The sequence below is a fragment of the Sinocyclocheilus rhinocerous genome, unplaced genomic scaffold, assembly GCF_001515625.1.
Source record: "Sinocyclocheilus rhinocerous isolate Xijiao unplaced genomic scaffold, SAMN03320098_v1.1 scaffold301, whole genome shotgun sequence".
Lineage (NCBI taxonomy): Eukaryota > Metazoa > Chordata > Actinopteri > Cypriniformes > Cyprinidae > Sinocyclocheilus > Sinocyclocheilus rhinocerous.
In genome coordinates, this window is record NW_015656172.1 from 165,429 (window position 1) to 191,198 (window position 25,770).

The window sequence follows — 25,770 nt, forward strand, 5'->3', positions numbered from 1 at the left end:
GCTTTCACATTGAGCAGCATTAACTACACAGAGCCGTTGTTCACTGACGAGCTGCGCAAAACCACGTTCATATTCGCGCGATTTTTTGCGCAGCTCGTCAGTGAACAACGGCTCTGTGTAGTTAATGCTGCTCAATGTGAAAGCACGCACGTGATGGAGATTTACCGCTGATTACAGAACCGGCTTTCTGACAAGATGCGCATTAAATATCGCATGCGATTTATCGTGCAGCCCTAAGTTAAAGGTACATTAAAGTAAAAAAAAATCTTAAAGGTACAGTATAAAACAATCTCTTTAATGGATGGACAATGTTCAAGAAAAGCTAAATGACACGTTTCACACGTAATAAATCAGCTTGATAAAAACAGAACAACACATGAAACGGACACAAGGGTGAATCGATCACACACACGTTCTGGAATGAGCTGACATGCCATCGCTCCGATCCGTGCTGCAGTCATGTTTGACGTTTGCAGCAGATGCTGTTCAATCACTGTCTGATTCATTTAGAGAAAACACTAGAAAACAGCTGAGCTTTAACATGCTCGCTCTCTCGCTCTCTCTCTCTCTCTCTCTCTCTCTCTCTCACACACACACACACACACAATTAGTTTGCAAGTTATACAGGTCTGAAAGTTTGTCATAGCAAAACGTCTGTAGTCAACAACAATACAAGTGAGATTTCATGATTCTCACAGCAAAATCGAATCAGTTCTAAACAAACTCCATTATTTGAAAAATGTTAAATATAAAAAAAATAATGCATAATAAAATCAAAAATATACTATGAATTATAAATCAAAAAGTATCTTTGAAGTATTTCAGAATTAAACACTGTTTATTTACATTTTTAATAATTCATTGCTATATATATATATATATATATAATCAAGATAACAAAACCAAAAGACCAAAACAAAGATACGGATGAAGTCAACAATAAGAATAGAATAGAATAGAATAGAATAGAATAGAATAGAAATGTTTCAGATATACATTCGAAATATAAAACCAAACAAACAACCAAAGCAAAAAAAAAACTGAACAAAAATAAAAATGAAGTAAACAATACTTGAAGTGTTTCAGGTATATACAGTATATATATATATATATATTAACTTAAAGACATGTGAATTACTTTCATGTTTTGGAAAAAAAATGAAGATGGACTTGATAAAGATGCCCTGAATGTTGACACTGTATAACATTAACACTGGTATTTAATCCAGTATCAACTTAGCACCAAAGTACAGAAACTTCTGACATCTTTACACATTTGTGCATTTGCTGTTTTATTTCCAAAACACATGAAAGCGATGGTCACGTAATCTCCTGACAGTTCCTCTCTGAAGAGCCCAAACACATATCTTCATGCGGTAAACCTCCACCTCAGGAACAGCTGACTGCACTGTTTCTGCGTGAGGTGGAAAGTAGCCGATGTCAGAGTGATGAATGTGCGATCAGAAGAGGAGCACCAAAACACAAACACACACAACACAAGCTCTGAAACTCTGACGCCACTGTAAACGTGAGTTTGCTTTCCATCAGTGCTGCAGAGGTCACCAGTAACTAGTGTTTGCCATCCGTGAGCCTCGTCTGTCCTATTTCCCTGCTCTCAGCGGAGCCGGGTTTATTTATATGAGCTGACACAGGAAATCACCTGTTGATCGCTGACAAACCACGTCCCTCAGGAAGAGCTGCATTAAAAATAAAAATAAAACAAACTCCTTCTGTTAGCTCACTCACCGGGGAGAGGCTTTTTCAGTCGCTCGCGCACGTGACGTCACTCCAGAGACAGAAAATGAGCGATGATTTCAAATCAAACAGCGTGTGTAAAGTAGCAAGCGGTTTCCCTGAAGGAAGAAAAATCCATGTGTGGACAGGAATATGTATGATTTTTTAAAGAAATTAATACTTTTATTCAGCAAGGATTCTTTAAATTGATCAAAAGTGACAGTAAAGTAATTGACAATGTTACAAAAGATTTCCATTTATAAGTTTGAACAGTAGTGTATGTTAAGATCAATAACTAACGTCATTTACCACACACCCATGAAAAACGTCACAAAATGTTCTCTAGTTTCTTCATTAACTGGACTACCTTTCTCAGTACTGTGAACGTTGTGACAAAAGTTAAAAATAAATAATTAAGTACTTCGGTTTGGCGTTGTTTTCATATACATATATAGTATAAATGTATCAGTTTATAACAGTCTTTCACCCGTACTTTACCGTCTACACTCGACCGTCCTATTAAAAAAATAAAAAAATAAAAAGCTAATTAAATAGCACAAATAAAAAAAAGTTTTAGAAATGAAATAATGTTTAAAAATAAAAAATAAAAAATAAAAAAATATATATATATATATTAAAAAGTCAATTTATAACTATACTAAAGTTTGACTTATGATCCTCATTGATTTTATACTCAATTACTCCCTCTGTAGTGAATGGGTGCCGTCAGAATGAGAGTCCAAACAGCTGATAAAAGCATTACAATAATCCACACCACTCCAGTCCATCAGTTAACATCTGGTATGAGTCCTCTATCAATAACATTGCTTTCTCCAGTGGAAAAGTCGTCTGGTCTGGAGAGAAACCTGCACAGATCAAGCACCACAACATTTCTAAACAAATATGAGGGTAGATTTTGATGTGAGAGACAACAGGATATGGACTTTTTCATTGGAGGAAGTGTTATTATGGATTATGGACCTGTATTTTTAGCCAGAAGTGATGGTTTGAAGTAAAAAAAAAAAAAAAACGCTTTAATGATGGACTTGTTTCTTACAAACACACAGCTTTTCTCTTCACAAGACATTAACTGATGGACTGGAGTGGTGTGGATTACTTGTGGATTATTGTGATGTTTTTATCAGCTGTTTGGACTCTCATTCTGACGGCACCCATTCACTGCAGAGGATCCATTGCTGAGCAAGTGATGAAATGCTAAATTTCTCCAAATCGGATGAAGAAAAACTAATTTACATCTCGGATGGCCTGAGAGTTAATTTTCAGCTAATTTTCTTTGGGTGAACTATTCCTTTGAATGCAAATAATTATTTTTGTTAGTATTATATTGTAGCCAAATATTCAAAACTGTAGTTTAATTACTAGTAGCTTTGATCTTCATAATGTGCATTAATGTAGGTTCCCCAACACTGATGTTATAATCAAATAAATAATATTCAGGCTTAGTAAAATTTTCATACAAAAACCAAGAATAAATGAACGCTTTGACCTCAGCCGCCTTAAAATGACCCGTCGGATCTCAGAGATCTTCTCTCTCCCACAGGAGGAAACTGTGGGATTTCTGTAATGAGATGGGAACAATCTGTCGACGCTCCGGCCTGTTTGGACTCTCATTCTGACGGCACCCATTCACTGCAGAGGATCCATTGCTGAGCAAGTGATGAAATGCTAAATTTCTCCAAATCGGATGAAGAAAAACTCATTTACATCTTGGATGGCCTGAGAGTTAATTTTCAGCTAATTTTCTTTGGGTGAACTATTCCTTTGAATGCAAATAATTAGTTTTGTTAGTATTATATTGTAGCCAAATATTCAAAACTGTAGTTTAATTACTAGTAGCTTTGATCTTCATAATGTGCATTAATGTAGGTTCCCCAACACTGATGTTACAAATAATATTCAGGCTTAGTAAAATTTTCATACAAAAACCAAGAATAAATGAACGCTTTGACCTCAGCCGCCTTAAAATGACCCGTCGGATCTCAGAGATCTTCTCTCTCCCACAGGAGGAAACTGTGGGATTTCTGTAATGAGATGGGAACAATCTGTCGACGCTCCGGCTGCCATGTTGTGTTTAATGGTATCACAGATTGTGCAAGCCAAGCGATACTCTACAACAATGATGCTGACGCAGACAGACAGATGCCAAACGCTGATGGTTACGAGGCTCTCGCTCGACACGTGCAGATAAAACACAGCCACTGTGGCCCGTGACAGCGAGCCGCCGTTAATCAGATCCACCGACCACCTTTGATGAATAATCTGAGCACGCTAAAGCTGATGAATGACTGAAAAAAAGAAAGATGGAGATAAAGAAGAAGCGATGGCAGACGGATCAACGATCAGACACAGATATCATACTAGCATAAGTCTAGCTCACATTACACATAAATCTAGTCAAGAAACGCCCATTTCCATTAGAACAGATCATCTGACTGACATGAGAAATCACCAACTGCTGCTCACTTTATCCATCTAATTTGTAGGAGCGAGTAAATCTGGAGTCAAATAAAATTTATCAATCAAGACCATGAACTAGAGATCTACCAATTATTTTATTATTATATTATTATTATATTATTTAGTAACCGATACAATACCGATTATTTGCATGTTTGTGTGCTCCACAAGTGAAATACGGCACATAACCGATATTTATTTATTGTTTTATGTATGTTTTTGACACACTGTTTTGACACTTGTAAACTTGTTTTATTTCCAACAACATGCACTCATTCAAGGCTTGTTTAAATTGATATAGTTACATCTTTGGGATATGACTTGACAGATTACGTGACTGTTTCGATTTCGGAGCACCAAACTTAAACTACATATCAAGCATTTATTACCTCATTTGTGCATTAATGGCGGTTATGCTAAATAAAGTTATGGCGGTCTTGCGTGCAATTCTAAAAATGCCCAAAAGATGGTGTGGATCCGATATTACAAAACCGATATTTGATTATGGAAAAATGCTTAAATATTGGGAAAAACTGTAAAACCGATTATCGGTTGATCTCTATCAAACCAAGGATTTTTCATAACTTTCAAACAAGGCTTTGTACAGTCAACATTAAAATTTTGCCTTTGCTTTTTAGTTAAAAATGACAGATTATTGGGTACCGATCATTATCGGCCGATAATTACTCCGTTCGATCTCATAAACCAATCTCATGCTGACGATGCAAAAAGATGTGCACCAGCCATGAGGAGATATGTCTAACTGAGCTGCAATTTACACTTTTAGAGAAAGCCACTTTCAATTCATATGTGTATAAGATATGATGCACAATGAGCGATATGAGCATTATGATGCTAATGGATACTACAAATACAATAGTTCATTGTTAGTTCATACTGTTTGAATTACTGAGAAGAAATACAGCTTTTTCGTTTTGAAAATATTAATAAACATGGAACTGTATTGTAAAGTGTTTCCCATTTGACTGTAGGCTATTATATGAGTTCATGTTGTTACAAACAGAACCTAAAGGCACAAAGTATGAACATTTAAGGTCAAACATACTATATTTATAAATAAACATTTTAGACAAAGCCTTGAACAAATGAAACATGTTTTACTCATGAAAACACAAGACATTTGAAAACAGAACAAGCTTGATGGAGAATACACTGTAAAAAAAAAATCCGTAAAATTTACGGTAAAAAACCGGCAGCTGTGGTTGCAGGAATTTTACCATAAAAAATACGGTAGCAACGTTTTAGGTTTTACGGTTTTAACTTAAATTTTTTACGGCTATTCACTGTAAATTATACAGTTTTTTTCACTTCCAAAAACGGTATACTACCGTAAAATTAATGTCCAATACATGTAATGTCCAATACAGTTTTTCACCGTATATAGAAGGGGAATTTACCGTTAACCATTTAACAGGTTTTTTCTGTAGCATTTTTACAGTCTTTTACCGTTAAATTCACGGTCATTTTTTACAGTGTACGGTCAGTTGTCTGTAATATAGTGAACTAATTTACTTTTTTTTTGGCTAAAAACGCATATGTGCACATCTCTTATTATTCAAGATGGAATCTTTCATTATTCAAGCTGGAAATTTGTGTCATTGTATAGAACATTTTTATGTGGTCAGCGCTCAATTTATATAAAACGCACATAAGAGTCAAGAGGTTTTGTGTTTTAAGTTGATCTTTTGTTGTATAAAGTTGTTGTATTTGCATGTTTTTAAATTATTGTGGCTTTATTTCATTATTTAAATGTCTTATTGGTTTTTATATAGAGAAATGTTTTAACTTTTCACTTATTTAAGATATTCACTTATTCAAGCCTTTGCATTAAATGTTTATTTTGAAATGTTGCATAATCTATATAATTTCATATAAAGTAACTATATCTAACTACTGATACAACCTCCCAAACCTTATTGCTTAAAATACTGACCAGGACTCCACAAACACCTGCAAGCACTCTGAGAAAAACAAGCTGTCCTGTTTGAGGGAGTAATGGAGCTTGAGAGAGAATCAGAGAGTGACGGAGAACGATCACATACAGGAATCCATTACGAAGAAACGCGCACGATTCAAGATGCAAAAGCAGCACATATTAAAGCAGGTCAGAGCTTATTACATGTTTCACACAGAAACCAATTTACTTTCCATTGATCGCTTTTCAGGCAATTAGATTTCCATCGACACCAGAGCGAGAGAGCTTGGGTCAGCGGCGCTGTCGACGCTTCAGACATGCGAGTGTTTCGCCCGGCGCTCACTCCTTCCGGATAACAAATAACTCTCCGCCGCGCATGAAAAACTCCCCCGGCCTCAGCTTATGTATCCGTCTTTATTTCCGATATTAGCTCTTTCTTTCTGCAAACTTGGCTGATTTTCTAAATTGCGTGTTATCGACTGATCCAGGCAGGGCCTGCGAGGCGGCGCGTGGAGCCGCGCCAGCGTTTGTAACCATTAGTCTGTTCAAAGGCCCGGGCATAGATCCACCACGGCCCTTACCGCTGCAAATGGAAACCCCGATACCCCAGAACCACACCGGCTCAGAGATCTGACCCATGCCAGTCTCTCAAGGTCAGACGGGCTGAACGGGACACATGCGAGCGTTCAACCACAGACCAAACTACCCGAGCCCCTCCTGAGGATTGACGCTGCGGTGATATCGGGGTATCCGTTTCCCCACGGGTTCCTGGGAAAAGCCGATCCCAGAAACTCACGTTTCACATTCGGAGCGCCAGAGCTAATCCAGTAAAGTTACCCAGAGGAGGGTTTTCTCGCTCTTCCAGACCTCATGAGACTCAATGCAGGACTCATTTACGTATCAATTTATCTCAGATGTTACTTCTAGAGACACAGGCCGAAAAATGAGTCAGTAGGTGTCATACATTAAAATTAATGTGAATAGCTGCTCGGATCATTTGATCTTGGGAGAATTTGAGCTAGTATTATATTCTGAGCTCATTAGTATTCGTACATATTATTTACATATGGTTTGTACATTTGCATGCAAGCCAAATCGCATAATATTAATATACTAACAAATGTAATATGCACACCTTTAGAAACACAAAAATCAATAAAAATAGAAATATATTTATAAAGTTCAATCTTTTGAGCCCCATCACTATAAGATATAAAACATAAATCATAAAATGCAAATAAATGTACAGTTACAATAATTTGGCCTACAATACTCTATTAAATATGTATTTTACAGAAAAGTTATTTAATTTTAAATGTTAAATGTCCAATTAAAAATAAATAAATAGATATATTTCATATTTTTATATGCCACCGTAAATCACAAAACAATTAAAACTTTACATTATAATATCAAATTAGGTTAATTTGTGTAAAATAACGAAAATCCTGAAATACAGGGGACTTTAGCAAATCTCTCAATTTGCTATCATCATTTCTGTCGAGAAGAACCTAGAAAATGAGAAATTAAAGATTTCATGTGCAATTCTTCTTTGTTATGAGCGAAGCTTGTACACGGATGTTTACAGGTGCAGGACTTTCAACTTTAACCGTGGTGGATTTTGACAAATGCCTCTCAACCCCTCGCGCTCTTCAGACAAATGTAACGCTTAAACTCAAACGCTTAATTTCCGCCTCTGTTGACTGCGAGCAGCGGCCATTAATCAGCGTGGCGTTCGGAGCGCGGCACTTGAGCGTGTGCTAACAGCCAGATGCTGGCGGCTGTCGGCTCAATCCATCAGCCGTGATTGGAGAACGAAAAGGTTCAGGAGTTTCGAGTCGCGCCCACGTCGAGAGAGTAATTGCCCGCTGCGGTGTGCGTTGAGGTGTTTTACCGAGACACCAACCCTCTGCTTTGCATTCTGGGTATTATTCAAAAACGTCTTGCCTTCAGATGACCGATTACGGAGGCCAAGCTCCGCCCCCTTCTACAAAGGCCGGGGTTTAGAGTAAGGTAATGCATGCAGTTTAATAATAGTAGAGACAAAACACTAATCGCATGCAAAAAGAGACTTGTTTTTAATAATACCCAGAATTCAGAAAGTTGCCATTTTATAACAAACAGTGGAAGCACCCATTGGTTGAGATTCAAGTGGCTTTTATGACATCATCTGAAGAGGAAAGTCGTTTCAGTGGTGACGAAGTGTCAATTTTGACTGCAAGTATCAAACTAGCAAACGATATTTAGTCACTTCCACAAACCAGAAGCATTCTGGGTATTATTCAAAAACAGTTCGACTTCAGATGAAAAACATTCGGAGGTCAAACTCCGCCCCCTTCTACAAAGGCGGAGCTTAGAGTGAGGTAACGAATGTGGTTCTGAGCGAGGTTTAATGATAGCAGAGACAAAACACTAATCACATACAAATTAACACCTAGAATCCAGAAAAAAATTGCCATTTTATACAAGATGAACAGTGGAAGCACTCATTGGCTGAGACATCATGACATCATCCAAAAAAAAAGGAAAGTCGTTTGCTAGTTTGATACCTGCAATTCCTGTGAAATCAATATTGACTATTCTTCACTTCTGAAGCGAATTTACTCCTGAGGTGATGTCATCAAGGCAACTTGAATCTCAACCAATGGGTGCTTTTGCTGTTTCACTGGTATACAATTACAACTTTTCCGTATCCAATCAGTTCCTGATGCATAAAAATTAATCCTGACTGTGAAATATACAGTACAGAAGTTGAACAGGTTCTAAATGATGTTTCTTGTTGATTCAACTCCATGTTTTTCAGGGAAACTATCGATAAATTCATTAAAGTCAGTCAATTAGGATAAAAGATTCTGCTAAATGATTGCTCGCTTCCTTAAAAGAGCTGTGTTAGCAATTAAGAAGCTCAATTTGCACGGCTCTATAATTGTCCAATCATATTGCGTCCTCTACTGAAATGGATTCTGATTGGCTCATACTGTTTTGATTTCATTAGCAGCAGCAATGAAAAAGCCAAATTTGTGCTTCCAACGCAATTGAGATAAAAATGCTGAACTTTAAAAGTAAACACCATTGAAAAAAAAAAAAAACAGGCTAATGTGAACGATATGTGAAATGAATGTGAAAATAATGATTATGTGAGTTCTGGAGAACATGAAACATCTGTCTGCAGCATTTACACCAGTTTCACTGGTTTGAAGCTAGCTATTGATGTGGACTCAAAGAGATATTAGTTTTCCGTACAAAATATTTATTTTCCAGCATTTACTATTAATTTACTATTCAGCAAGGACGTGTTAAATTTCTCAAAAGCGACAAAGTCATTAATAATGTTACAAAATATTTATATTTAAAATAAATGCTGTTCTTTTGAACGTTCTATTTATCAAAGAATCCTGAAAAAAAGTACTATGGTTTCCACAAAAATATGAAGCAGCACAACTGTTTTCAACATTGATGATAATCAGAAATGTTTCTTGAGCAGCAAATCAGCATATTAGAATGATTCCTGAAGAATCATGTGACACTGAAGACTGGAGTAATGATGCTGAAAATTCAGATTTGATCACAGAAATAAATTATATTTGAACATATATTCAAATAGAAAATAGTTATTTGAAATTGTAATAATATTTCACAATATTACTGTATTTTACTGTATTTTTCATCTAGTAAATGCAGCCTTGATGAGCAGAAGAGACTTTGGTTAGCTTTGCACTTACATTTTCTTTATTCTATAGAATAGAATAGAATAGAATAGAGAGCTGAGCTGTTTGCATTGGTGTGTGTGGACACGTCAAGCGTCGGCTGCTTGTTACCGGTCACCTCTGTCTGTGGCGGGTCACGAGGTCGGCGTGTAGCGGGTCACAGTGAACATGATCCGGCGCACAGCGTGACCAGAGAGCACTGATGAATACTGCTGCCGCTCATGTTTACCAGACTCAACTCTGGCCGTGGGCCGTGCCAGGCATACAAACATCTCTCATGAACACTGGAGACACACAGCGGCTTACCCTACTCACACACTGACAACAACAACAGCTGATCACCATTCAACATGGACACAAGCAACCAGGTCACACCGATAAATATTCATACACTACTATAAGCTGGGGATCGGCAAGAAGTTTATATTCTCCTATAAATTATGAAAAATAACAGACATCTCAGCTGTCAAACAATAAAACACATTGACACTAAATCCATATAAAACATGCACATATGTAGCTAATAATCAAAAATTACATACAATATGACATACACACTGAATATGCAGTAAGGCAGTACACCAGTATTGAGACATACCACTACATAATAAAACGATGCCTTCGTGACAAACTAGGGGGTTGTGGGTAATAACAGGCAGTTATTATAATTAACTCAAACTAAAACCTTGAGCTTAACTTATTTCAGCTATAGTTTTTCCATTGTATATGTTAGCTTAGGTTAAGTTTGAAGTTCTAAAATAATTACAACTAAACAAAATAAAACTAATAAATAATAATAAAATAAACACTGAAAAAAATAAAATGACAAAAACAGCAAAATTATCAAACCTAACTAAAATTTAAAAAGGTTATAAGTTCATAATTACATTTCTATTTTCACTTTAATTTGAGTTAGTTTTCGTAATTGTACTGTGTTTTTGCCTTTTTTATATTTTCAACGTATATTTGATTATTATTTATTAGTTCTGTCAGGACCACTGTCGTTAAAGATGATTGACAATTAGCATACAGTTTGGATTGGCGGTATGGTTCCGTTCTTGGCAAGAACTCCCTGCGCCTCCATGCAGCCTAGCATGGATGAGAGCAGGGAGAGCAGCGATAACCCCCGCAGGGTAAACAGAACAGAACCAACATAAATGTATTGCAGATATCGTTAAAGTTAAATAATGTTATGTACACATTTTAGAATTAGTCTGATTCAAGGAGAATCAGAAGGCTGAATCCTGACTGACAGAGGAGGAGCTGGGGATGGAGGAGGGTAATTAGCTATCGAGCAATGCAAAAACTGCTGATACTACTGCGGGACCTTATATATGAATACTTAGATAGGTGTCGTATTCCCATAGGTTGATGGGGATCAGCTGAGAGTCAGCTGATGCACGGCTCTATAATTGTCCAATCATATTGCGTCCTCTACTGAAATGGATTCTGATTGGCTCATACTGTTTTGATTTCATTAGCAGCAGCAATGAAAAAGCCAAATTTGTGCTTCCAACGCAATTGAGATAAAAATGCTGAACTTTAAAAGTAAACACCATTGAAAAAAAAAAAAAACAGGCTAATGTGAACGATATGTGAAATGAATGTGAAAATAATGATTATGTGAGTTCTGGAGAACATGAAACATCTGTCTGCAGCATTTACACCAGTTTCACTGGTTTGAAGCTAGCTATTGATGTGGACTCAAAGAGATATTAGTTTTCCGTACAAAATATTTATTTTCCAGCATTTACTATTAATTTACTATTCAGCAAGGACGTGTTAAATTTCTCAAAAGCGACAAAGTCATTAATAATGTTACAAAATATTTATATTTAAAATAAATGCTGTTCTTTTGAACGTTCTATTTATCAAAGAATCCTGAAAAAAAGTACTATGGTTTCCACAAAAATATGAAGCAGCACAACTGTTTTCAACATTGATGATAATCAGAAATGTTTCTTGAGCAGCAAATCAGCATATTAGAATGATTCCTGAAGAATCATGTGACACTGAAGACTGGAGTAATGATGCTGAAAATTCAGATTTGATCACAGAAATAAATTATATTTGAACATATATTCAAATAGAAAATAGTTATTTGAAATTGTAATAATATTTCACAATATTACTGTATTTTACTGTATTTTTCATCTAGTAAATGCAGCCTTGATGAGCAGAAGAGACTTTGGTTAGCTTTGCACTTACATTTTCTTTATTCTATAGAATAGAATAGAATAGAATAGAGAGCTGAGCTGTTTGCATTGGTGTGTGTGGACACGTCAAGCGTCGGCTGCTTGTTACCGGTCACCTCTGTCTGTGGCGGGTCACGAGGTCGGCGTGTAGCGGGTCACAGTGAACATGATCCGGCGCACAGCGTGACCAGAGAGCACTGATGAATACTGCTGCCGCTCATGTTTACCAGACTCAACTCTGGCCGTGGGCCGTGCCAGGCATACAAACATCTCTCATGAACACTGGAGACACACAGCGGCTTACCCTACTCACACACTGACAACAACAACAGCTGATCACCATTCAACATGGACACAAGCAACCAGGTCACACCGATAAATATTCATACACTACTATAAGCTGGGGATCGGCAAGAAGTTTATATTCTCCTATAAATTATGAAAAATAACAGACATCTCAGCTGTCAAACAATAAAACACATTGACACTAAATCCATATAAAACATGCACATATGTAGCTAATAATCAAAAATTACATACAATATGACATACACACTGAATATGCAGTAAGGCAGTACACCAGTATTGAGACATACCACTACATAATAAAACGATGCCTTCGTGACAAACTAGGGGGTTGTGGGTAATAACAGGCAGTTATTATAATTAACTCAAACTAAAACCTTGAGCTTAACTTATTTCAGCTATAGTTTTTCCATTGTATATGTTAGCTTAGGTTAAGTTTGAAGTTCTAAAATAATTACAACTAAACAAAATAAAACTAATAAATAATAATAAAATAAACACTGAAAAAAATAAAATGACAAAAACAGCAAAATTATCAAACCTAACTAAAATTTAAAAAGGTTATAAGTTCATAATTACATTTCTATTTTCACTTTAATTTGAGTTAGTTTTCGTAATTGTACTGTGTTTTTGCCTTTTTTATATTTTCAACGTATATTTGATTATTATTTATTAGTTCTGTCAGGACCACTGTCGTTAAAGATGATTGACAATTAGCATACAGTTTGGATTGGCGGTATGGTTCTGTTCTGGGCAAGAACTCCCTGCGCATTCATGCAGCCTAGCATGGATGAGAGCAGGGAGAGCAGCGATAACCCCCCCAGGGTAAACAGAACAGAACCAACATAAATGTATTGCAGATATCGTTAAAGTTCAATAATGTTATGTACACATTTTAGAATTAGTCTGATTCAAAGGAGAATCAGAAGGCTGAATTCTGACTGACAGAGGAGGAGTTGGGGATGGAGGAGGGTAATTAGCTATCGAGCAATGCAAAAACTGCTGATACTACTGCGGGACCTTATATATGAATACTTAGGTGTCGTATTCCCATAGGTTGATGGGGATCAGCTGAGAGTCAGCAGATGCGAGCTTGACTAACGTGACCTGCCAGAACTGACGCTACACTAGATTTCTAGTTTTACTTGGCAGCTAGCTAAAATTAAAAAAGGTATGAGTTCATAATTACATTTCCATTTTCACTTTAATTTTTAGCTGCCAAGTAAATAAACTAAAACAAACTACTACAAATGAAACTAACTAAAATATAAAAATAAAACCTAATTCCAAACATCAACAAAACTAGTAAATGAGTGAAATAACACTGCATCCAGACTCCTTCAACACAAAGATTTGAGATGCACTCAATTTATTCTCTCCTACTATAAATTATGAATAATTAGGATCCACACTCACTCATTTTTAAAACCAAAGTTACACTGGATCGCATCATAACACTTCAGAGCCCTTCATGAACTACTGTACACTTTCAGCCATTTACAGAAAAAGTAGAGTCAAATATAATTACGTAACTAAGTTAACAGCTCCACCTTTGCTCAGGAACAGATTTGCTCTCATGTAGGGTCACAGTCCTGTTCCTCAAACTGCACATGCACTTACAGCTGAAGCATCTCATTAAGACTACATGCCAGGAGCACAGAGCCAGACAGGAAGTCCGTCTGTCACATTTAGAGCACTTACATCCAATAACCGCTCCATCACTGGGAACATGATGCCGTGATGAACGTACTTTCATTCTGAAGCCTGTAAATGCTGCTGAAGCTGAACCCGGGTGACAGAAAGATACTCACACATGCTAATCTATCCGCTCGCGCTCAACTGGAGAGATGGAGAAGACTAGTCCCTCTGGCTGACCAGCTAAACTAGTTTCATATCAGCTCGAATGCTTTCAGACATACGTGTTTTAATTAGGAAACTCATCTAGTGACGTGACTGCAGGCCTCAACAGCAAAACATCTCTTTAAAGGGTGAAGATCTTGCTTTGTTTTTAAGTGAAAGAGTTTGATGGGATATTATGTACTTTTAAGGTTCCTTGGTAAAACATCTACTTAACAAAAACAGACGCTTTCAATCATGGGCAAAGTGAACACTGCAAACAAACAAATAAATACATTTTCCATTCTTAACTAATTCTCTTTTTGCCCAGTTAAAATATCTTTAAAAAGTGAGATAACTTTACTTGAGAAGCAAGACTTACGAGATTTTAAAGCTTGTTTTTAGAGAATGCATGTTTAATGTACTGCATTTAGATTTTTTTTTTATACTTGTTTCACTGTAAAACACAACAAGTTAATTTAAATAGTTTGAAGAAACAGCTTGACTTAGATCATTTAAGTTAAAAAAAGGAATGTGAAAGAGTCCACCAAATAAATAAATAGAAATAATTTAATGTTTATTGCCATTTCTTTCCGTTCTAAATGTCTATTTAGTTTTCATTATTTTTTTTATTTCAATTTTATTATGTTTTATTTATTTTTAAAAAAAAATTTTATTAACTCATTATATTAAACTAAGTGAAAATGAGAAATGTTGCTTGGGCAACTAGCTGAAATTAAGCTTTTTCATATTTGAATTTCATTTCAGTTAATGTTTATGTTACTTCAAGCAGGGCCGTTTCTAGGCATAGGCGAGCTAGGCGGTCGCCTAGGGCGCCACCAGCTGAAGGGGCGCCAATGAGCGCACGTACTGGCACTTTTAGCAGGGTTGTGATAAAGAGTGGCACGGTCACCCTGAAATATGACTGCCGCCCCCACTTGATCCCCCAACATTATTGGGCTAGAGTACTGTCAATCTGACGATGCCTGTATGCCACTAGATCAGAGTGCTGTCAATTGCTGCCTGATTGTTGCATGCAAAGTTTGCATTTGGAGCGCTCAACAACGCCATTAGATCAGTGGGCTCTGTCAGTGCTTTGGCAAGGTAACACTTTTTTTTTGCCATGCAATAAAGCTAAGTTCAAAGGCCAATTTAAAATATTGGTACAGCAAATAAAGTGCACAAAATCTGTATTTTGTTTAGGCAGTATTTGTGGCACATTTGCCCAAATATTTGTGGCAGATTTGTCCAAAGGGGTCAAATTGGCTAGAAACGGCCCTGACTTCAAGTAATATATTTTTAAGGTTTTATTTTTAGTCAATTATACTAACCCTGACTCCAACACACTGTGTAGCTAAAACAACTAAATTCAGTAAATCCATTAAAATGAAAAAGAATCAATTAGTTTGAATTATCTAATAGCTAGCAACTGCACCATATGCATGTACTTGCAAAAAGTGCAGTTTTTCAAATAACACAACATGCATTATAAAATATATTAATCTTAATCTATTGAGCTCACATTACTTTTTTTCTGTTAAGTGCAATGAACTTGTTTCATTTAGTAAATTTCACTAGTCCGGTGAGACTAAATATACTTGCAATTAAGGTAATTTATGAAAACAAGTTTTAATATCTCATGCTTCTTCAAGTAAATGTATCTTGTATCAAGATTTAAATATTTTTTATTATAGTTAAAGGTGGGGAAGAATTATTAGAAACCACATTACGACTGTTTTTAGTACAAGAAACATTACAAATGCACATCAGGACTGAAGAAAACGTCAAGCTGTTGAATGAACTCCTCAGACAGCAATGATGTGACTGACTCAGAGGAGAGAAACACCAGCCGGGGTTTCCCTGCATCCCTCAGCCACCTCTAAATGAAGAACAGAGAGAAAGCTTTGGGCTGAATGAGAAAGTCTCAGTGCTGCAGTGGCTGTGAGAGCAGATTTATGGGGCCCTCTAATGGGCTCTACAGAAAAACCCCTCCGCCAGCACGGCTCTCCGTCCACTCCTCCTCTTCACACACACACACACACACACACACACACACGCGAGAGGTTAAAGACACACCGCAGCATGACACAGCACTGGATTCATGGGTCAGGAGCAGCTCCAGACTCAATCTGTGGAGTTTATCACATTTTCGGTGCTAATTTAAGAGAATAAATATGGAGAATTCTGCTCACATACTTAAATCAGAACTGAAAACACACATCACATTTGCCAAAACTATTACAAACTGTAGATTCATCTAGTGCTACATGCTAGTGTACTTCAAATGAACAAAATTAACTTCAAGCATTTAAAACAAATGATAGTATGCTTCAGCAACTGAACAATTAACTTTTAGCATGTGTTTAAATAAACTATTTATTTATTTATTTACTTATTATGCTTAGTTTACTTGTAAAAGTGCACTAATAGTGCACTTTTACAAGTAAACTAAGCATAATAAGTAAATAAATAAATAAATAAAAATAAATGCAAGTGTATTTCTGCACAAACCAAAAAAAAAACAAATAAGTGAATAAATTAACGAACAAATGAACGAACGAACGAACGAATGCTAGTGATCTAAATAAATAAAATACTAGTGTTCTTTGACAAGTGAACTAAAGTAACTTAGAATATGCTTTTAATACATATATGCTAGTGTACTTCTACACGTAAACAAAATTAAGCATAATAAATACAAATTTATAAAAAATGTTGATAAATAAATAAATAAATATTGCACATCTACAAGTAAACAAAATTAACTTTAAGGATGTGCTTGTAATAAATAAATAGTGCACTTCTATAAGTGAACACAATTTTAATTTGCCAAACAAATGACGTACAAATCAACTAAAATATATATTTTTGTTATTAAAAAGTGCATGCTTTTAATAAATAAAGGAGACCTATGAGACAAAAAGCTGATTCTTACATGAATTATATCTGCTGTATAAACTGCACGTTTTCTCGGTATGTGCATGTGAAGGCAGCTTCAGTGTAATGAATAAATGCTAGAGCAGTCAATACAACACAGGAATATAAATCAAGCTCTGCTGCCTGCTGACAGATATTCAACACCATCAATCCTGACAAACACACACACACTCAGAAGTAACACACAGCAAGTATGTGCTGCTGTTGTGTGTACTTAACATGTTCCTGCAGCAACAGAGAAAGTGACATGTTCTTACGCTACAATATGAACTGCTTTCTGAAATCAAGCTTATGTAGCTAGAATCTCTCTTTATGCAATAAGAATGCAATGCAATTAACAGCAGGGATGTTAAACAAACTGCTACTTTGATCCCATATACTGTAGATCGAAAACAAAGATATATTAACTCAATTTGGTTACTGCATTTTAATTAGATCTCTTTACTGACAGTTTACTGGTGTGCTTGCTTGAGAAACACAAGCAATTAATTTAGAATATTAGCATGCACTTGTTAATATTCATATAAATAAATATAATATAATACTTTACTAGTACAAATAAAACAGTGTTATTTTTAATATCAATATTTTTTATATTTTTAATTAAATTTTTTTTTTTTTTTTTTTCATTTTAAAATTAGTTTTAGTAATTTTGTGTTTTTGTGATATATGCTTACTTGCATCAGTGTTATTTTAGTATAACTGATAAACTATAGGTGTATTTTTTTTTTCAGTTTAACTTTAGTTCAAATTTTAGTAATTTTGTGGTGTGTTTTTGTTATTATTTCTTTATTTTATAATTTGTCTATATATTGTAGATTTGAATAAGATCAATATTTTTTATATTTTTAATAAAAATTTTTTTTTTTTTTTTTTCATTTTAAAATTAGTTTTAGTAATTTTGTGTTTTTGTGATATATGCTTACTTGCATCAGTGTTATTTTAGTATAACTGATAAACTATAGGTGTATTTTTTTTTTCAGTTTAACTTTAGTTCAAATTTTAGTAATTTTGTGGTGTGTTTTTGTTATTATTTCTTTATTTTATAATTTGTCTATATATTGTAGATTTGAATAAGTTTTAGTTTATTTACTTTCAGTACCTTAAAGGCACAATATGTAAGATTTTTTTTAAGAAAATATCCAAAAACGTCTCAGGTTACGTATGTAACCCTGGTTCCTCGAGGGAACGAGACGCTGTGTCGGAAAACGCTAGGGGGACGCCTTCTGTGAGATGAGGAAGGATGGAGATATGTGCATCTTTTAGATTGATCGTGACACATCAGTCCTCGGACTTGGTCTGAGACACTACCTGTTTGAGTGCGAGTGTGCTGAACTTCAGATCTAAAATAGCGCAGATCTAAAATAGGACGCAACCCCCCATCCTTCTTCTGAACAATGAAGTACCGGCTGTAGAACCCGGAGTCTGTCTCATGCGGAGGGACCACCTCGATGGCCTCCTTCCTTAAGAGAGTAACTACTTCTTGTTCTAATACCAGAGCCTGCTCGGGACCCACTAGAGTGGGGGGCCCCACTGAATCGAGGCGGACGAGAACCGAACTGAATTCTGTAGCCTCTTTCTACAGTACGCAGGACCCATTGAGACTGGAGCGTGTCCATAGTGTCAGTGTGTCGCCTGCCAATGACGTCATAACCCCTCGATTTCATGTTTTGTAGAAAACATGGAAACGCCAAAGATGCTTTAATATGTTGTGCGTTTTAATAGACCGGTGACGACCGCACAGAGTAGCATTATAACAGAACTTTCAAATGTATCTAGTATGATAAAACAGCGCTGCTTTACCCCACATAGTGTCGCGCTGGTTCAGCGGCCTCGTTTCGCTTCGACGGCTTTCAGCCTCACCCTGCTTCATTCTACTACGTTAATAAATCATTAGCTCATCCATGAACATGATTTCTGCCCGAGTCCTGTCGGATTGCATCGGCTGTGGGGATGAAGACGACAACTCCCATGATTCCACACTCAGTCACGGCGTCATCAAACTACGCCTTTGTCTCTTTGTTTATTTTGAATACGCGCCCTCCAGCAGCGAGAATTACATATTGTGCCTTTAATCAAAAATGAGAAATGTTGCCTTGGCAACTACAGTGATGGCCAAAATTATTAGAACACCTGACAGATCTTAAAATATTGACCTTTTTGGCATCCAAAACATGATTTAATTTCATAATGTTCATGAAACATGCAGATGGTTGCTCTGAGCAAAACAAATATCGTACTGTTTTTATCCACTTTTAACTTGAATATTTGGTGTGTCCACCTTCCGCAGCAATTACAGCAGCACATCTCAGAGTCAATATATTTCCTGAGAACTTCAACACTAATGTTATCCCATGCCTTCTGCAACTCAAGCCAAAGGCTTTCCTTTGAATGCACAATAGATCTGTGGAATCTGAGAGCTGTCTGACCCTCCCATAGACAGCAAGGGTCCTTACACGATCAACGTCCAGAAACGTAGCAAGGAGATCGGTAAAATAATCCATGTGACATCAGTGGTTCAACCGTAATTTTACGAAGCTACGAGAATACGTTTTGTGCGCAAAAGAAAAAAAAAACGACTTTATTCAACAATTAGTCTCCTCTGCATCACCCTGGCGCCATTTTGGAGAGTATCAGCTAGATGTAAACAAAATACGTTTATGTGTTTATTTCAGTTAATGTTTATTTTATTCCAAGTAATGAAAATGTTTTAGTTAACAATGATAACCCCGAATCGCATATTAGTTTAGCTGTGATATTAAAGAGAACTGTGAAATTTCATTAACTACTAAAATATGGTGACATCCCTAGTTAGCACAATTAACACAATTAATAAAAACAAAATAAGCTTCTTTATTCTAGTATAGAAATATCAAGGCAACAACAAACGCCCTCAAAAACAGAAAGTGTGCTTGTGAGAAAAAGTGTGTGCGTAAAAAGTGAGTTTAATTGGGTTTTGAGGCCAAGTAATAACCACTTAAGTTTGCAAACAAGCTCCTGGTAGTTTGATAAATGTGCTTAATTTAAAAATAACCTTGTTACTCCGATTTAAGCGAAGAAAAGCAGGGAGATTTTGAGCCTATTTACAGTTATTAAGCAGCCGATGAGGGCGACAAAATGAAGCCTGTCCAGATATTCACTACAATTCATCAATTACTCAAACGCACAGAACCCTTCGAAGGGATCCAGCACATTTCCCCGAGAGCCCGAACACACCGGAGGGCCGAGCCAGATATTAGCTGATCCGTCTTACAGAAAACCTCAGCTCAGTTTCATGCAAATGCAGCATGCGAGTGTTTGCTCTCCTCACTGACCTGCCCAGAGGGGAATATCCATGAACTGAGCAGATTTATGAAGAAGGTCTCTGTGCTCCACACACACCGTTCCTGATCCTGAAACAAACAAACACACACACACACAACAGGGATAAATCATGTGCTTTAAGTTTGTTAGCTTGGCATTGAAAATGGTCAACATGTGACCAAAACGTTTGCCTTGTTTTACTCAGTAAATTGCTTATATTGCTTTCATCTCACTTGTTGACTCTTTGATGTTTGAGTGTGCAGACTTTTTTCAAGCTCTTCACCTTTAAGTTTAAACCACATGCACTGAATTATTTGCACTACTGTTCAAAAATGTGAAGTCGGTAATGTTTTTAAGTCTCTTCTGCTCATCAAGGCTGCATTTAGTTGTGCAAAAATACAGTAAAAACAGCAAAATTGTGAAATAATATTACAAAACAAAATAACCACTTTCTATTTGAATATATTGTAAAAAAAATTATTATTTCTGTGATCAAAGCTGAATTTTCAGCATCATTACTCCAGGCTTCAGTGTCACATGATCCTTCAAATGCATCTCTACTGAAGCCATTTACATGCCCAACCAAAGACCATGTATTCAAATTTTGTTTCTCATGTATAATGTAGTTGCGTTACATAATTTACGCATGCATTGTGAGCCAAGCGCCACTTTGCAAAGCATTTCTGTGCACTAATGTTTCGTGTGACGGAGGCTGGCGTGAGGCCGTCATGCACGTCTCCTGCTCTTAACCCCTTAATGCGAGTCATTAATCTGTGTATTGCTTATTTGAGCAGCCGTCACTGCACTCCTGAACACACAAAACAAACCGAGGAAGAGGAAGAAGGGTACCGATCCGATGCTACTTCACAATCTGACATATTTAAAGGATTGTTCACCCAAAAATGAAAATTTACTCACCCTCAGGCCATAGATGAGTTTGTTTCTTCATCAGATTTGGAGAAATGTAGCACTACATCACTTGCTCATCAATGGATCCTCTGCAGTGAATGGGTGCCGTCAGAATGAGAGTCTAAACAGCTGATAAAAACATCACAAGTAATCCACACCACTCCAGTCCATCAGTGAATGCCTTGTGAAGAGAAAAGCTGCGTGTTTGTAAGAAATAATTTCATCATAAAGGCATTTTATCTTCAAACTTGCGTCTGACCAAAATAGTCCAGTGAAAAAAGTCCATCTCCTGTTGTCTCTCACATCAAAATCCACCCACATATTTGTTTAGAGCTGCTTTGGCTTGTAAATGTTGCTTGATCTGTGCAGATTTCTCTCCTGATTCAGACAAGACGAATCTTACACCACATTATTATGGACTTGGTTTGAAGTTAAAAACATCTTAATAATGGACTTGTTTCTTACAAACACGCAGCTTTTCACTTCACAAGACATTAACTGATGGACTGGAGTGGTGTGGATTACTTGTGGATTATTGTGATGTTTTTATCAGCTGTTTGGACTCTCATTCTGACGGCACCCATTCACTGCAGAGCATCCATTGATGAGCAAGTGATGTAATGCTACATTTCTCCAAATCTGATGAAGAAACAAACTCATCTACATCTTAGATGTCATGAGAGAGTACATTTTCAGCAAGCTTTCATTTTGGGTGAAGTACTCTTTTAACATTCACTGCTCATGGAATATGTATGTATTTAACAACATTAAAAATGCCTGCAAACATCATCTTGTCAGGTGCAAAAGCCATCTTCATGAACAAAACTAGTCTATAATAACTATAAAACACACAAACACACTTCCTCTAACTGATTAAAAATGCATAATGCAGAAATCATCACTTGACAAGTTGCCCCAAATTCATCCCGAGCTGCAGAAATGCTTCCAGCTACTTCAGAAAGTCAAACTGGGTCACTGTCTGCGGGTTATTTGAGGAGATTCACACAAACAAACACACACACACACACACACACACACACACACACACACACACACAAGATGCACCAGGTCAGAGGTTCATCACCTTCATTGCTCTCAGTTTGAATATTAATAACATTGTATATTCATAGAATTTCAATCATAGATGTTGTGTTTCAGTAAACAGGAGCTCTCATGCAAGCAGAAGGAATTGTGGGAATGAGAAGGAAGTGCTCATAAAACAGACCAACATCCGATCAGAAACATCGGAAGATGCCAATAACCCACACCTGTGAATTCATTCTATTGGATTCTACAGTAAATCATTGTTTAGTTATGGGCAAATTTTGGTAGACATTTAAAGGCAACACAACATGACCATGATTATTAAATATGTCACATTTTAAATTATAAATAAATAAAAAAGACAATGATGAATAAGTATGTATACAATTTAAATAAATGAAAACTGAAAATGAAATAAAAATATAAAGAAAATAAAGAAAACGAAAACAGATAGGTAAAAAAATAAACAAGATGTGATGAATACTTAATTTCAATTAATTAAATAATAATAATAATAATAATAATAACATCTATCAATCAAGCAACCCTGAATGATCACATTTTAAAATGTATATTAATGGGTCAAAGACGAAAAAGTGTTTAAGCATAAAAACAATAAGTGTAATACTGCTTTAAATTGTTGTTTTTTTTCCCCAAAAAATGTAAAAAGTTTTCTGTTTAATTTAATTGCAAATTTGTTTTTGTTTTTCAGAGCAAAAAATAAATACCATACATTTTTCCCTGATTTACAGAAGAGACCCACTAAAATGTCATTCAGTGTAACATTCTTTTCAGGCATATTTACAACAAAAATCTATTTATGACATATTAAAAGACTAATTACTTTCACCCCAAATACTAATTAGTTGCAATTTTACATTTTTTAAATTTGCCACTATCCTAGGTTTTGCCCAATTGTCAGTAAGAATTTTTTACTCATTTAAAACACAATAAAATTTAATATGCTCTCTTATTCTTTTATATATTTTAAGTCAGAATAAGCATGTTGTTTGAATTTTTACATAAATATTGTGTTACACTGAATGGCAATGTAACGGTATTTCAACCAAATTCATTTATTCTCCAAAAACTTATTTGAAACCTTAAAAGTAGACACTTTAAGCCCTGCAGGGCATTATGAAAAAGTGTTTCATCAATGAGAATCATATTACTGTGATAAAGGACAAATTCACGGCTGGACCGAATCGATTCTGTCTACGGCCGCGTCCACACACACACACACACACACACACACACACACACACACACCGTTAATGAATCAGCTGCTGCACTGTCAGCATGTGTAGAAGACAATGAAGATTCATACTGACACCAGAACTTGTGTATCCTATATGTGATGATTAAACAGAAACACAATCATCTGTCTAATCCAGGACTGTTAATACAAAACTTCTGGCATTACAACAAGTATCCTGTTCATTCACATGACTGAAAAAGAGTATAGGCTAAATGGATTCACAACATCAGTGTTCAATAAGTGCTGAGTCTTCACAAATAAACCCCAAACTGTTAGAAAACCTCCAGAAATGATCAAATATAACAGACTTGATCCAGTTTTACAAAGGTTCTCTCTCTGTATCTCTCTCTCTCTCTAATGTCAGTACTGCAGCCATCCTGCAGTGTGTTGAGTTCACACATGATTCTCACATTAATAGAGACAGACCTCTGCCAAAAAACCACACCAGCCAGCTACTAATACAGTTACTGTGTTCAACAATAAAACTGTGGTAATCTGATATTAGACTACTTTTTTCCCCCCCATAAGGCATCACAACAAATGGATAGATAGATAAATAAATAAATAAATATCAAGTAAATTAATGAATGCAGTTCTCTCACATACTGTTCTGATTTTCTTAAATATTAATAAATACATAAATAAACAAACAAATAAACGAATGAATATAAAATAAAAACAAGCAAATTTAAATTTAAAAATCAATCAAATCAATACTTTTTGGAGAAAAATCTGACTGAAAATGTGACTGGTCTTGAAAATGTCAATGCCAGAATTGTTTAATAAAATACAAGTATTATCTTACATACTAATTTTCTTAAATGTATGAATGAATTAATATAATTAAAATACAAAAATATACACGCACACATACAACACACATACATAATACAATGACGTATTATTACTTGTATTTCAATTTAAATATATTTAAGGTATAAATAAAAATAAACATTTTAATATGAATATAAAATAAATTAAAATACAAATGAAACAATAAAATAAAAAATATATATATAAATCATACTTTTTGAAGGGAATTGAGGAAAACGTGCTCAATTACCCTAAAAGTGTCGATGCAAAAATGCATAAATGACTAAATATAATTATCATACATATTGAGTTTCATAAATATACCCAAGGAATATATTAATTATAATTAATAATGCATGCTGCTTTCCTACTTTCTTTGAATATGACCTGGACATGTTCATAGCAGCTTCCATGAGTTGTACCCATTTTTTTGTGGCATGTTATTGAGAGAGACAGGCAGAAGAGACAGATCTCTTAATGAAGGGTGTTTTCAGAGCTGTCCATTCTTAAATTAATTACAACTGCTCAGATATCAATGCAACACACACACACACACACACACACACACAGAACTAATCAAATTACTGCCAGTCTTTCTGGATTTCAATTTTCTGCCTTGCATGGGACAGACACACACACACACACACACACACACACACACACGGAAAGAGAGATCATGACACTAAACTACACCAACCCTACCCCTTACAGGAAACTTTGTGCATTTTTAGATTTTCAAAAAACTTCATTCTGTGTGATTTATTAGCTTGTTTACCCGTGGGGACCTCAATTTAGGTCCCCACCGTGACACGAGTCCCCATGAGTCTGTGTGTATTCAGGTTTAAGTCCCCACCAGAATAGAAAAACAGGTACACACACACACACACAGAGTGCAGCAGGGCTTAGTAAGAGTTTAGTAAGAAGAGTCGTGTTTCCCCCTCAGGAGACGCTTCCAAAACAGCGGTTATGTCCTCATCAGCCTGTCGTCCTGGTCTCTGCGTCCTGCGGGAGCCGTTGAGCTGCAGGTAATTGAAGATAATAAAGAATATTCACCTCTGCAGCCGCAGACTCATGAGAGAAGCACTGTTTTACAGAGACAGACGGAGGACTGCAGCGCCATCTACTGACAGCAATCACACCCGCTGTCAGACCCTCTAAAACCTGCTTTACATCCCTTGTCCGCACGTACAGTAATTTACTTACTAAAAGCACTGGTGCAATACATTGTTCCTGACACTACCATAATAGAAGAACTATCATATTTTAATGATGGAAAATTACTGATTTTCTCCGTCAGTCAGTTGTAAAGTCATC

General features: G+C 36.0%; 1 protein-coding gene across 1 annotated transcript in view; it reads right to left on the minus strand.

The window, feature by feature from the left end:
• The window catches only part of LOC107719784 (RNA binding protein fox-1 homolog 3-like), a 202,955-nt gene that overhangs the window by 143,281 nt on the left and 33,904 nt on the right, over positions 1–25,770 (minus strand). Inside the window, exon 2 of the mRNA XM_016527298.1 lies at positions 20,444–20,521. The gene's annotated coding sequence lies outside the window, so the exon portion shown is untranslated. The remainder of the gene's footprint in view (positions 1–20,443; positions 20,522–25,770) is intronic.